Source organism: Lactuca virosa, chromosome 8, assembly GCF_052849685.1.
Source record: "Lactuca virosa cultivar CGN04683 chromosome 8, Lactuca_virosa_CGN04683_v6, whole genome shotgun sequence".
NCBI lineage: Eukaryota > Viridiplantae > Streptophyta > Magnoliopsida > Asterales > Asteraceae > Lactuca > Lactuca virosa.
In genome coordinates, this window is record NC_136433.1 from 272,814,369 (window position 1) to 272,830,389 (window position 16,021).

Here is a 16,021-nt window from a genome sequence, read left to right on the forward strand (position 1 = left end):
GAAGCCTTGCTATAAAAATAGCCGAAACAACAACTCGAGATGATAACATGGAAAAGCAAATAGCACATATAACACATAACATACAATTGTTCCTATATATTAAACTCACCGTGAAATAACCAAGGGTCAAAATAGTAATTCGGGCAGCACTTCGGCTCTAAATATGACTTTCTTCGTTGAAAACCGGGCTCTGCAAAGGTAGAGTTTCGAAACCGAAAAGATAAATTTTTCGGGCTTCTCGGGAATCTCGGGGCGCGCTTCGGGGTTTGGAATAAGTACCGGGGCTTCGGGGGAAATCGGAATTTAAGAAAATGTTGAAAAGGGGTGAAAAAGACCAAAATTCAAACATCTAACCGGGAGGTGTCGCACCCCTTATATAGGTGCGAGCCTCGGATCCGAAGCGAGGAGAGGGGGGCATGTGTGCGAGGCTCGGAACACGCGGCAGCAGGGCGAAGCTTCGGTCGGAGAGCTGGCTGCTTCGGATTGGGCCTCCTACTCGGTTGAATCAGGAGCTTACACGCGGGTTGGATCACGTGGGTGCATGCGAGGATCACGTGGCTTCCTTCGGACACCTGTGCGACACGCGTCGCTTCTCGGACCTGCCACGCAGCAGCTTCGGACACGTGGCCAGCTCCGAGCGAGGGTGACGTGGCAATCACTATTCATGCGATTTTTCTCGAAAATTGTGCCAAATCTTCTAAAATCCATAACTTTCTCATACGAGCTCCGTTTTTGACGTTCTTTATATGCACGCGTAGAGAAAATTATGCTCTACAACTTTTGTTTAGACTTCATCGGAAAATTTTGAATTTATTTTTATATTATTATTTTTAACAGACCGGGACTGGTAAATCCGTTAAAAATTCATAACTTCTTCATCCGACGTCCGTTTTCGTCAGACTTTTTACCGTTGTACTACTAATGACGAGACCTTCGATTCTCGTTTAGGTTGTGTCGGCTAAAAATCACTCGATCTAAAATTCGAGTTTTTAGCTGTCTACTGTTAAGCTGAAACTTGTAAAAATCATAACTTCCTCATACGAAGTCAGAATTTGGCGTTCTTTTTATCGAACTTCTCGGTTTAACGAATACTACGACTTTCATTTATATCACTAAGGCTAAAAAGTAGTTTATCAAAAACTCACTTTTTACGTCATTCGGCACCGTGCCGGTTTTATCACGGATCTTCGATTGGTCATAACTTCTTCGTTACAACTCGGATTTCAATGAGGTTTTCGCCTATACGTTTATAATGAGATTATCTACAACTTTCAAAAATAAAATTTTACTGATTTCAAGTTTGTATTTTCGCTAAATTTCACTATTTAGCTTTTAATTGGAATCTCATATGACTTCCAATAATTTATGAGTGATTCTAAACATAGTTTTACCTTATTTCTAGTAAAAACTATCTGTTAGAACTCAATACTCAATATCACATAATATTTCATAATATTTTTAACTTTTTGAATTACATAACACGATTTCAAAACATGTATGTTACAAATACCTCCTCCTTTTGAGGATTTCGTCCCCGAAATCACAACGATTTGGACAAATGAGGATATTTCGCTCTTATCTCATTCTTATTTTCCCTAAGTATAAGTTTATTATCCCGTTTCACCTTGGATAATGGAACCGTTTCATCATATATGTTCAAGCATTTACGCAGATATCTTACATGAAATACATCATGAATACCTGCCAAATTTTTAGGCAATTCCAAGCGGTATACTTGTTAGATAATTTTGAAAAGTCTAATAAATCTAGGACTCAATCTCCTTTTTCTTCTCAAATTTCATAATACCTTTCCACGGGGTCACCTTCAGTATCACCCACTTGGAATTCTATGGATCGTCTCCTCCATTTCTACACAGGTCTTTTGTCGATCCTAGGCTACTTTCATTCTTTCTTGTATAATTTGAATCTTAACAGTGGTGTCTTGAATCATTTCAGGACCACCAAGGATTTTCTATCCTATATTATGCCAACATAATGGTGGTCACAGTTACTACCGAACTCTAAGACATATGCACGAAGCATATCTTCTACTGGTTGGATTGTTCTCTCCGTCTAACCATCTGTCTGGGGATGATAAGTTGTGTTGGGAGTAACTCGAGATCCCAATTCACTCTTCATACTCGCCCAAAAGTGAGAAGTGAAGCGAGTATCACGATCGGAAATAATCTTTAGTGGCACACCATGTCTCGCCACAATTTCGTCTAAGTAAACTTGTGCGTATTTCTCCATTAGAACCGTTGTACGTATGGCGAGAAAATATGCACTCTTAATCAGCCGGTCGATAATTATCCAAAGGCTATCATTCACAGTTTTCTTCTCCTCTTTCAAGGTATTAACTGTATAAGCCGGATAAGTATTCCCTTCGATATAAATTTACGAGTTTTTAAGAAAGAAATTTATTATTTTCACTATAGACATAAATAGAATCCCTCCTTTCGATAGGGATGCATATCATCTCTTCGTAGCACAAGAGATCTGCGTAGTTTTTTGACAATCGATTCATGTCGAGAATAATATCAAAGTTGGGAAAGAAGATAGGAATTAGGTTAGTAGGAAGATTATATCTTTCAATTCCTATGACACTATCTCTATAGACTTTATCAGCAAGTAATGATATATTTCCTATGTTACCTATATGAAATGATTGGACAATTGTGTAATAAGCAATTTGAAAAGAATGTGCGAATTTATAAGGCACGAAAGAATCTGAGGCATCACAATAAAATAAGATGTGAGCAGATCTAAAGTTTACAAGAAAATTACTAGTCACAACATTCGAGTCCTAACTTACTTCCTCTGTGGCAATCTAAATTGTACGATATTTAACTTTTGGTTTGCCAAACGATTGTCAAACTCTTCAAATTTCTTAATTACTAGCGGTGCTCAAACCTGCACCCACTCATCAACCTCTATTGGGCCTTCGATCCTAATCTTTGAGTTAAAACTCAATTCTCATTGCAGACTCCTGCTCCTTCTTAGTTTATAGACTAAACCCAAGATAAGGCCTTTACTTTTGCTATAACAACAACTCGAATGGTCTTATTCTTATGACCTTTAATTTTATAACGCACAAGACACATAACGAACCAAAATCTTGTATTAGAATCAGATCGAATAAATTAAGCTGATGGAATAAAGAAAACAAAAAGGGTTTGAACAACACGTGGATACTTCGGAATAGAAAGAATAGCACCACGTATCTCTAATTCCTGCTTTCGGACATACACATCTTTTAGCTTTTGGCACCTCCTCCTTTTTAGTTGGAGTACTCTTTGATTGTTGAACGGAAACTTGACTCCCTGCCATTTGACTAGTAAGAGTAGGGCGGAAACATTTCTTGTGGCCAGTAACACCACATAGCAAGTCACATCTCTGGCTAATGATTGCTCAATCCTTTAATGAAGATTGTTATATTTCTATCGACTACCTCGACCATTTACTTCTTCAGTATTCCTACTGAAGTTTCGTCACTATGTAAGACATGGTTCTCTTAACCAATCAACTCCTTTCGCGGATTTATACTAATCGGACTCGATTCTTTATGACATTAAGATTTGAACGATAATTATCTTCTTAGTCATTACCGAAACGAAGGTAACGACACACTTGAATAAAACGGAATCATTTACTAGCTTCTTGGTAACCTTGTGACTTTGCCTGATCCAAGTGTGAGTCCTGTGCTTCCAGTAGTATAGGCCTCTACTACTATTCACACCTACTCATACTCGTCCCAAGTATTGTCTCGCAGTTCCCAAGTCACCATTCAAAAGTTTTCACAAAGCAAATTTTTCACACCTAAGTGCATTCAAACAAGTACATACAACAGTTTCTCCTAGACTCAACTAGGGTTTTCACGTTTCTATCAAACATATATTGGATTACCTATACTTGCCTTCTAGGATTCTTCTCATGCATATGCTCGATTTAATATATCCTAATACTTTTCCATAGGTCGATAGAAATTTTACTTCCATTTCTTCATATAAATTCTTTCTCGGGTAGTGTCTACTCTGCAAGACATACTACACCCAAAATTTCCTCTAGCAGTGCAAAGACAAATAGCTTCCAACTACTTACATCATCTTCTAACTCATGCAAACCATCATGCACATTAGTTGGTTTCATTATCCTTTCATGACATCGTCATTCCTATATCCGAGTAAGTCTTCTTCTCGTGGTTGTATCTTTTAAGTCTACTTCATAGGAGTCTATCCTAAGAAGTCTGCATTATAGCTGCATCTCAGCAAGCTCTACTAGCTTCGACTTGATTCTCTGTCATTCCTAACTACCACATTTCTTCTCATACAATAATATGAGTGTATATCTTCTTCAACTAAATACTCTATCTTACTCTAACAAGCAAGCCACTCAGCCTTTTCACAACCAAATAACCTATTTCACTATCCCAATCTTGTATGTTAAAGTCGGCTTAACACACAATGGAACTTCCATAAAGAGGTGATAGAAGTCAATCATCACTCAGTATTATTAAATTCTAAGTCTGAGCATCTTGTATAGGGTTACTACTCGAACTACCTACTACATCACAAGGCCTTGGCCTATTGAGTCTAAAAACTTCATTAGCCTTTCCTTTGATCTTCGTTTAATTCTTCTAAATTTGGTACCACATAAATTTCGATACAGTCGAAGTATTTGTCAGCATCCTCGGTTCTTCCGACTCTATAAACTATCACTGCTTTAATCTGGACAGCGGTGGAACAACTTCATCGGTTATGCCAAAACATTTATCTCATCTAAATGTATTTTAAACGCACATATTTCTTCCAAAGATGTTATTATATTATCTTACATTTTTTAAATGTATAATACCACTCTATTGGTATTAATACACTATTTACGATTTCACTTCATATTTATTATTTTACGATTTCCCGCAATCGTTTATTTATAAACTTATCGATGCCAACTATCATAAGTCTCTTATCATTTAGGTTGGGTGTAGGTAATTTGTTTATGATATATGTTGTGGTTAATATGAAATCACCCTAAAATTCAATTAGTATTGAAGATTGGAAACATAATTCCCTCCCCATTTCTAATAAGTGTATGTGTTTTCTTTCAACCACACCATTTTCTTGTGGTGTATACGGGCACAAAGTTTCTAGAAGTATGCCTTTATCTTTGTAGAATTCAAGCATAAATAAAGATTGGAATTCAGACCCATTATCAGATCTTATTCTTTTGACATTCTTCTTAAATTGTGCTTCAACCATTATATAAATCATGATTAATAGTTGAGTTGTGTCAGACTTGTTTTTCATCAAATACACCCATACCCCACGACTATAGTCATCAACAATTGACAAAAAATAATAGGCACCATCAAGAGAAGCATGCTTGTAATGACCCCATATGTTAACATGAATCAGATCAAAACATTATATTGTTTTTGAAAAACTTATTGGAAATGGAAGTCTACTTTGCTTTGCCCGAACACAAGAATCACAAAATTGGTTACAAGTAACTATATTTCCTAATTTTTGTATCTTGCGCAGTACTCCCTCAGAAGTGTGCGCTAGTATGCCATACATCATACTTCCTTAGATCTGTCATTGCCACTTTCTTTCAATTGGCTCTAGATAATAAAGTCTATCATGCTCTTTACCCATTCCAATCAGGTTCTTCGAACGTAAGTCGTGTATATAACATAGATCAGCTAAAAAGGTTAGTGAACAACCCAAGTCACGAGTTATTTTGTTAATAGAAATCAAACTGCAATTAAAGTCTGGCACATTCAAGACATTTTTCAATTTAAGGTTTGATATTTCAATGTCACTAATGCCCTTAACAAATACTGATTTCCCATTGGGTATAATAATAGAGGTCGTGTTCTTGTCGATCATGGTCTTTGACCACTTCGTGAGATATGTAACATGATCACTAGCCCCTGAGTCAATGATCCAATCACTTTTTTTTTTCAATCTTTCCAATCATATTCATTGTGGGATTTGTCCTTTGTTTATTTGGCTTTGTTGATCTTAATAACTGGATCAATTTTCCATAGTCTTCTTTGGTAAGAGCAGGAGATTGTTGTGGAGAATCTCAACTAACATTAACATCACGTAAAGAGGTTGGATTCCCTTTGTTTGGCTAATTCTTGGCAGTGGTGAGCTTTATAGACCACCATTCAGGGTAACCAATGATTTTGAAGCACCCATCGATCGAATGCCCCGATTTCTGGCAATGAGAGCACCATCTGTCATCGCTCCTCTCGTTCTTGTTCCTTTCTTCTTTCTTGTTGGAGTAATTCGATAGATTGATTTTCGTAGTAGTCCTTGAACCCATCTTATTGGTGATCTGGATAGATGCAGCTTCTCCCATGGAATTCATAGATATGCCGATTTTTTTTGTTCATCTTGACTTAGGAGATGATATGCATTTCTTAGTGTGGCCACTGGGTCCGTGCTTAGAATCTAGGTTCTTAAAGCTTCATATTCTTCATTTAGCGCCATTAGAAAATCATACATACGTTCTTTCTCTCATAGCTTTGTAATTGCTTTCGTGATGTCACATGTGCAGCCCTGACATGAACACAATGGCGATAGGCTGACAGACTGCACTTCATAAGATATTGGGAAATTCTATCTTCCAAATCTTTCTTCTTCCAACCGTATATCTCGGGTTATGGCTATGTATTGAACACTGCTTTTGATTTCCTTTTTATAGCATTCATAAGCCAACCTCTCACAATAGCATTGCATCTTTTGCAATTCATCTAATCAGAAGCCTAAACAAGGTCTCAAAATTAGATAAACACTAGGCTATTTGAAACAAGATAAGTACGAAGATAATTATAATCTATAGGAATTCTTGAGTCAAGATGAACAACAATGCTTTCCTGCATGGAGATCTTCAGGAAGATGTTTACATGAATGTTCCTCAAGGTTTCTGCAAGAAGGATGAAAACAGGTTTGCAAGTTACACAAGTGAATTTATGGTCTTCATCAAGCATCAAGAATTGGTATCAAAATTTCACAAAAGCTGTTATACATATTGGTTTCAAAAAAGCAAAGTTGATCATTCCATGTTTATATTCAGAAGAAACTCGGTGCATCTCATTGCACTCATTTATGTTGATGTTATCTTACTTATGGGAAACGACATCAGCATAATTAACATAGTGAAAAATCATTTACAAAACCGATTTCATATCAAAGATTTGGGACCACTCAAATACGTTATCGGAATTGAAGTAGCTCGTTCAAATGAAGGCTTTATTATTAGTCAAAGAAAGTATACATTGGACATTCTTGAAGACTATTGTGTTACAGCAAGCAAACCCAATGCTTTTCCATTGGAGCAGAACATAAAATTGAGAAAAAATGATGAAACTCCAGAAGTTCATGCTTCACATTATAGATCATTGGGTGGCCGACTTCTTTACTTGGCAGTCACATGACCTGACGTAACATTTGTAGTAAATTAGTTAAGTCAGTTCTTAAGCAAACACTACAAGTCTCATATAGATGCAGCTCATAGAGTACTTTGCTATCTAAAAACTGATGGGTTTTGATACATAAAATAGAAAGTTTTTCATAAAAACCGGCAACAGAAGCTTTAAAAATTTCTAGTAAATTTCTAGTAAATTTCAAGTATATAACAAAATCAAAATCATCAAGGATCCTTTTAAAGATGTTAGACTAATGTAAAACAACCATATGGTGTTTTAGAAAGACAACCTTTGAAGCCTTTGGACCCTCTTGGATTTGGGGTGTTGAAGTAGATGGCAAGAACAAGAAGCTTGATCTTCTCTACAAGAAATCCACCAACAAGAATAAGATACCAAAAATGCTAGTTTTCTTCTTGTATTGATTTGTTCTTTAAGCCTTTAAGGGCTTAACAAATAAGTACTAAAAAAGAAAGACACAAAATCACCAAAATCAAAGAACCAACGTCAAAAGAGAGAGAACTCCAAACTCTTAGATGCTCATGGTTTTGGGAGAGAATGGGAAGAAATTAGAGACCAAAAAACTAGCAACTTTTTCATGCATAAGAGCCCCTTTTTATATCTCATGCAAAGTAAATCCTTTTAAATATAATACTCTAAAGTATTGGCTACTAATAGGAGAATGGGAAACAAGAGAGTGAAGGTTGACAAGCAACCTCCATTCTTCATCATACTTTGGCCATCATGCCCTAAAGAGGACAAAAAGTGTTTACTAGTCTTTTAACTATGGTAGAGTAAGTCATTGATTTAATCATGGTTAACCAAAAAATCCAAAACTTTGTGCATGACTTATTATATAATATCATCTCATATGATAACTAGTTTTTTACTTCTTATAATATTGTTTTCATAAAAAATAATTTTTCTCTAATTAAACACAAGAGTTAAATTTATTTATTAACAAAATATCAGTCAATAATGATTCTTGAGCATATAGATCCAATAATCTCTGACTTGCACAAGATTCATTAAAGACTGACATAGACAGTAGTTGGTATCTAGTAACGGGCTACTGCTCCTAACAACACACGAAGGGGTGCCACCAATCAAAATCCAATTACAGGAGCTCACTAGCTACAGTTGAAGTATGAGGTAAGTGTATCAATATTTTCTTTGTTTCAGGCATCATTTGGATATGAGACGTGGAACGAAATCATTCTCATTTGACATCCAACTTTAAGTAAGGCACCTTAGATGTCTAACTCACAACACATAAGTGGAACAAATCCCATCTTGACTACATACACACGCTCATATAGTTCATGTTATACCTAACGAAAGCTTTTAAGACTGCATAGTTACAAATAGTGTTTAACCATGTCAAAGTATAACAATCTCCATACTTGAGTTCTCTAATATGTATCTCATGTTGAAAGACATAAAGATATTTACCTGTGTTCAAGATTCACTTAAGATAAAGATCCGTGAAGTTACTCTTGATGCTGGTCATATCCAATAGTTGTTCTTTAACAAGTATATATGAATTTGGATGCAACACTTTGCTATTTCAACACTTTCGGCCATAAGGCCCTAAAGAGGACAAAAAAATTATTTACTAGTCTTTTAGCTATGGTAGAGTTAGTAATTTGATTTAATCATGACTTATAATATTTTTTTCATAAAACAATAATTTTTCTCTAATTAAATACAAGAGTTGAATTTATTTCTTAATAACCATTTACTTAATAAATATTTAATAAGTATCAACTTGATTAAGGTGTGACCTTATAGGATTATATGTCATTGGCAATATTAGTCAATAATGATTCTTGAGCATCTAGATCCAACAAAAACCACTCCTGGTTAAGGTTTATTCTTTCCTCAACTTGAACTTTAGATATCACTGTTTATTATGATGCCAGTTAGTTAACTTGCCCTACTACTAGAAGGTCATGCACATGGTACTTTATTAATCTTGGAGGTTCTCCGATTTCATGGAGAACGAAGAAAAAAACAGTGGTGTGTAGGTCCTCAACAGAAGTGTCACACCCCCGAACCGGAACGGCGGAAACGTTCAGGGGCGGAGGACGTCATGTCAAGTATCACAACACATGCATTATAGTAACCAAAGTACAACAACCATTGCATTAATAAGGTATACGTTTTTACATAAGTGTTTAAACATTACATATTCAAACATCAAAAGTAGATATAGTAAAAGAAAAAAGAGGCAGCACGGTACTAGGTTGTCTTATCAAAAGCTTCGGGAGTGTACCTGTCTACTGGATTCCTGAGAATACAAGTTATTTTGAAAGAGAGGATCAACATTTAAGCTGGTGAGCTCATAAGTATTTTTGTTATAAAAGTATACTCTAAGTTCTTTGGAAAAGTTTGCCTGTTCCTCTAGGAAATCCTATATTTTCTGATGTGATGAATGATAAGTAAAAATGACTCTTACAATTCTTTCTATGAGTACATAATGAATACAAGTTATATACAAACCGAATCAAACAGACAATCGATTGTGTGAATCTGCCCCAACCCCACAACCAGACAAGGAACAGGAAGTAAGGTGGAAATCACACATCCCATTGTTTGTTAGATTCACATCGTATATAGCCCTGACGTATTCACTAGGTGCTTACAGAGTTAACTGTAATAGTTCTATGACATTTGATGGAAATGTTCTTTTAAGAAATTCATATATTTTCTTTTGTAAATTGGTAACCACAATAGTTCTTACTATAATTGCTTAGTTTATACTAGCTACATATAATCTAATATCGAACGGATAGTTAATTGTGTGAATCTGCCTTATACCCACAACCAAACAAGGAACAGGAAGTAAGGCGGAAATCACACATTCCACTACCTATCGGATATTAATTATATATATCTCTAATGTATAAACTAAGGAATTATAGCATTAACCATTTAAGGTCCTATATGTTATACTAGTTTAATAAGAAGTATTAAACCTTTTATAAGTTCCTAGTTTCACTAACTCTATTGTAAAACTTTGTTTTCGGTAATAAATGCTATTGTTATCAAAAAGTTCTGTCGGAGACTGTTTACCTTAAGATAACGATATTTACCATAGGAAATCCTATATTTTCCGCTTTACCACTGAAAAGTAGTTTTAATCCCATAAAACCGTTCCGTTTAAGTGTTATTGTACTTATAACATAGTTGGACAAAATTTTAACTCACCATAAAATTATAAGGAGAATGTTTTCCATTTTGTTTGTGGAAAGTGATTGGTGGAGTAGTATTTCTTAAAAATACACTACTGGTGTAATAACAACCCCATTATTAAACTGGTTAATTAGAGTTTAAGATGTGATAAAGTTGTAACCATGCTGATAGACTAGAATAAACACAACGACTTTCTGATGTCGAAACTGAATATGTGACATTTGTCACCCGTAGACCGATAGGTCCCACTGTAGGTAGCAGCGAGGTGTGGGATTGTCAGTCCCGTATAGATCTATACACACAATGCCCGCTCTCCCTCCAGGAGACTCTGGTTACAAGAGTGTGACATAGCAAGTATATTGATATGTCCTGAAAACGTACCATCACATTTTGGTTTAAGTAAAGATCGAATTATATCCTTTTCTTGACAAAGTAGTTTAAACCTCGTATACTTATCTAGAAAATAGGTATCTCGTTTGTTTCATAAATTATACCTATTATAATTTATACGTTCTATCTGATTAGCATGATCTCTCATGAATGAACCCCTTTGCTCAGCGTGATACAAAGGTAATGATACTGACTGAAGTAACCTTTTATATTCGTATATGTATAATTTATATAATTAAGAAGGAAACGACCTTCGGACAAATAATCCCACCTTAAGCCCACATCCAAACAAGGAAAAGGATATAAGGCAACTCATTAGTCCTAAGCCCTTTAAATCTTATTTATATACTTATACATATATGAACATGATTTTGACAATTATAAATTTAAAGAGTTTAACAGTGTTTAAAAAGAGTCTACATAACTTTAAATCATTTTGGAAGTATTGGGTAATCTTTTATTGTTAACATAATATTTATAAACATAAGTAAACCTTTTGTGTGATTGTTATCACAGGTAAATATTAACACAATATTAATTGTGTTCAACTTGTATCCCCCCCCCCCTTAAAAGCATTTAAAATCATTAAAAAGATAGATTATAGGGAGTATGAACTCACCTTATGCTGGTGATTCGATTGAAGATATGATATAGGATGATTGGTATGCCAAGTGAAGTCCCGAGCACAAATGGATCCTATTTAGCATATATTAACATATATATATATATATATATATATATATATATATATATATATATATATATATATATATATATGAAATTAGGGCATATAACAGCTAATATGTACAGGAAACAACCTTAGGAACTAGGAAACACTTACAATGAAGTGTTAGAACCGAAAATGAAGGGCTGAAAGATTATCACGGCCACAAAAGAGGAGTTCACGACCCTTGAAGGGTTCACGGTCCAAGAACACTTGAAGTGTTCACGGCCCAAGTGATGAATATTTGAAGGGTTCACGGCCAATATGAAGGGTTCACGGCCAGAACTTCTTGAGGATCTTGATGATTTTGATGAAAAGTGAAGGATCAATAGATGAAAGCAAGTGGTTTCCAAGGAATAACAAGAAAGGGGTGTGATACTTACATTTTTGAGATGAAAGGAGACCCTTTTGTGGATGATACTTGAGAGATAAGGGGAGAGTTCATGGCTGGAAGATGAGAAATGAAGAGAAAAATGGCTAACACCCATATATATAGGGGAGGGTAGTTCACGGCCCAAGGATCTCTTGCTAACACTTCCTAACGCACAACCCTGACTTATACTTGGCTTAGAAACCTACAAATTTGACCTTTGGTTGCTATTTTCGACTTTACAAGAATAAAATTTTCGGGTTGTCACATCATCCCCCCGTTAGAGGGACTTTCGTCCTGAAATTAAGTCTAAGGTATACACATGGACGTAGGGAAAAGAGGTAGATACTTATGCTTCTGATGATCCTCATGCTCCCAAGTGAATTTGGGTCCTCGCTATGCAGTTAAGCGGACCCTCACTATCGGGATAGGGATTTGATTAGTCCTATTGACTTCACTGTCTAGGATTTCTAGGGATTCTTCCACAAAGTTGAGGTTCTAGATTACCTCGATCTAATCGAGTGGGATAACAAAAGTCTCGTCGGACAAACACTTTTCAAGTTAAAGACATGAAAGGTAAGGTGTATGTTATTGAATTTTCGGGGTAGTCGGGGTCTATAAGCTACTAGATCAAATCTAGTAAGAATCTTGAATGGTTTTTAAGAACCTTGGATTTAGTATTCCACGCTTTCCGAAGCGTATCATGCCCTTCCGAGGTGAGACCTTCGCATGACGAGGTCACCAACCTGGAATTCCAAGGGTTTTCTCTTATCGAAGGCATACCTTTTCTATCTGACCCTGGGAGCTTCACATCGTTCCTGGACTTGTACTCTTTTCTCGGTAGTTTCTCGTATGATTTCCGAACCAGTGAATGTGCTGTTTGGAAATTGGGTCTCTAGCTAGTTGCGTGTCACCTACTTTAGTCCAGTGCAGAGAGGGCCTGCACTTGTGACCACAGAAGGTTTTGATTGGATTAACTTTAGATGCTAGTATGGTAAAAGACTCGACTAGTTGATAAATGGGTATCCATGCTCTACCAAAGTCGATCACATATGCTCTTAGTATGGCTTCTAATGCTTGAATCGTTCTCTCATTTTGTCTGTTGGTTTAAGGATGGTAGGCTACGCATCATGACTAGCCTAGTTCCCAAGATTTCTGAAGTGACTGCCTGAACTGTGAGATGATTCTACTATCTCTAACAGAGATAACAGATATTGGAACACTGTGCAGTCTAACTAATCTCTCGGACATACATTCTAGTTAACTTCTCTATTTTGCTTGTTTCTTAAAACTGTAGGAAGTGCGCGGACTTGGCTAATCTGCCGATGATCACCCAAAATCGCATTAAGTCCACTTGTTGCCTTGGGTAACTTGATTATGAAGCCCATTGTAATCCGCTACCACTTCCACTCAGGTATCTCCGGTTTTTGTAGTAAGCCTGCGGGGTTTTTCTCTGAAGTTCATGATAAGACTCATACTTGGCTCTTCTACCATCACCTCGTGTATACGAGTCATATATAATTTAGATTGATAAAACGTTCGGATGGGTGGCTCTGCCCCAAGTCCCCAACCAGACAAGGAACAGGAGATAGGGTGGAATCACACATCCTAAATCTTGTTGAGTCTAAATTATATACCACTCTTGCATATACACTTAGCAGCGATAGATTAACCTAATCAGTTCTTAGTCTATATTCTTGAACTTAACCTGCGGTACAAGTGATCTTCCTATGAGATCTATTGGGGATACTTCGGTGGTTACTGACTTCTGAGACTTCTTTTGTGATTTTCGCTTCAAGTTTTCTATTTACTGAGCAGGCTAGAATGTGTGGTACCCCTCGCATGGGTACTTCTGATGTTTTAAAGTGAGAGATGATATAAGGGTTTGCGTTATGGATTGGAAGAATTTCATTTGACGGCTGATTAAGGAAAAAGTTCTTTTACACAACATAAGAATTTTGCATGGTAAGGACCAAGCCAAACCATGTCGGATGATGATGTCGGAACTTCTCGAAGAAATAGATATTAAGTCGATCTGGAAGAAATGATTACTAGGACGATGAACTATCCTATGTACATAAGTTTTCAGTGATTTCAGTTTTATTCTGTTATTATTGCTGTGAACCCCTTTTTGATTCGAAAATGGCGAGTAATTAACAATACGAGGGTTCTGATGATTTGAAATTATGAACTTTCATGAAAGATCCCTACTACGTCTCTATATCATCGCGTGGTGTACATAAGTCATGTATAATTAAGATTTGAAAGACAGTTGACTGAACGACCCTGCCCTAAATCCACAACCAAATAAGGAAAAGGAAATGAGGCGGAATCACCCACTCTAAATCTACAAATCTTAATTATAAATGACTCTAATGTATATACTAATCCATCATAGCTTACTTGCTAGGGTTCTCAGTTTTTTTTATATGAATGCTGCAATTTGGTTCGAATGAGAGAGTAATCGTAATTATAATTTATTATTGGGGTTTGGAAGCGTACCAAAAATATATCAGGGTTCTTTGATGCTTCCACATGTTCCGGGGTCAAACTCCTCCCGCTCCCCCGTCATTCTTCTCGGTTGGACAGTCCCTCTTGAAATGTCCCATTTCACCACAAAGATGACATATTGGACTGTTTCCAACATTGGTAGTTGGAGTGATGAAATCGACCGGAGTCCTACAGATTCGGGCGGTGTGCCCCTTCATGTTGCATCTATTGCAATGAAGCACTTGGCAGACTCCATGATGATGGTAGTTGCACTTGCTGCAGTGTGGGAGGTTTCCTAAGTACGGTGTGGTCGGTGTTGGGATAGCAGGGCTGATGGGGGTATTGACTGCCCCAATTTTTTGTCATTCTGTAGGTCCTTAAGTTGAACAACTCCCTTTCTCGTTCTCGAACTTTCATTTCAGGATATTAGGTTTGAGGTCCGGGGTGTCTTTACAAGTAGGCACTTATTGCTGAAATTGGTTATCACCACGATCAGGATTGCCGATTACATTTCCACTAACATTTGCTTTGTTAGCATTAAGGTGAGCCATGACAGCTGCTACGGCTGCTGTGACTGCACCTTGAAACGTAGCCGAATCTATCTGAAGGATTGGTGTTTTACCGGAGGGTTGGTTACGTTTCTTCGGAGGCATGATTATGTTACACGATGAGAAAACGAGCTCGTGAGCAACGATGATTGTCTCTAGATGTATTCTAATTATATATATATATATATATATATATATATATATATATATATATATATATACTTATAATTTTTTTGTTTTGTTATACGGTTCTCAATTATTCGACCTACATCCCTATGATGCAGTCCTGGTAAAGAGTAGAAGTAAGTTTCTAGAATGGTTATAAGACGAGTGTCATCCGAAATAAGTTATCTTTGGTTGGTGGATATCATGTTCCAACTTTCGAAAAGATTTGAAAGTATTTCATAATAGAGTCTACATAAAATATACTTATGAATTTGAGAAATAATTACTCTCAATTGAGATTTCGTGATCTGATTTATTGTTTTTAGCCGTGATAGGAAAAGACGATAAGCTCAATACCTAATGTGAGTAATGTAATCACTAACTCGCTAGGTTGCATTAATTTATTAGTTATTACTGTGACGAAAAGGCACTCAAACACTTAGCATGTAACACGCGTGGTTTTCCTCTGTTCTCCGTTCTATTCTGGGCGGTAATGATTTCTTATCTCCTAGTATCCATATGGTGTCCTTCTCCTCCGTAGGTATATTGAACTTTTATGCCGTCTTACTTCCGATTCTAACAAAGATCCCCATTACTTCATAATGCAGGGTTCGAATCCCAGAAGTTCATGCGAACCTCTCATTGGTGCCCTTAATAAGGTAAGGGCATTTGGTGGTTTCTATAGTTTCTTTACTCCTCATCTGTTTCTT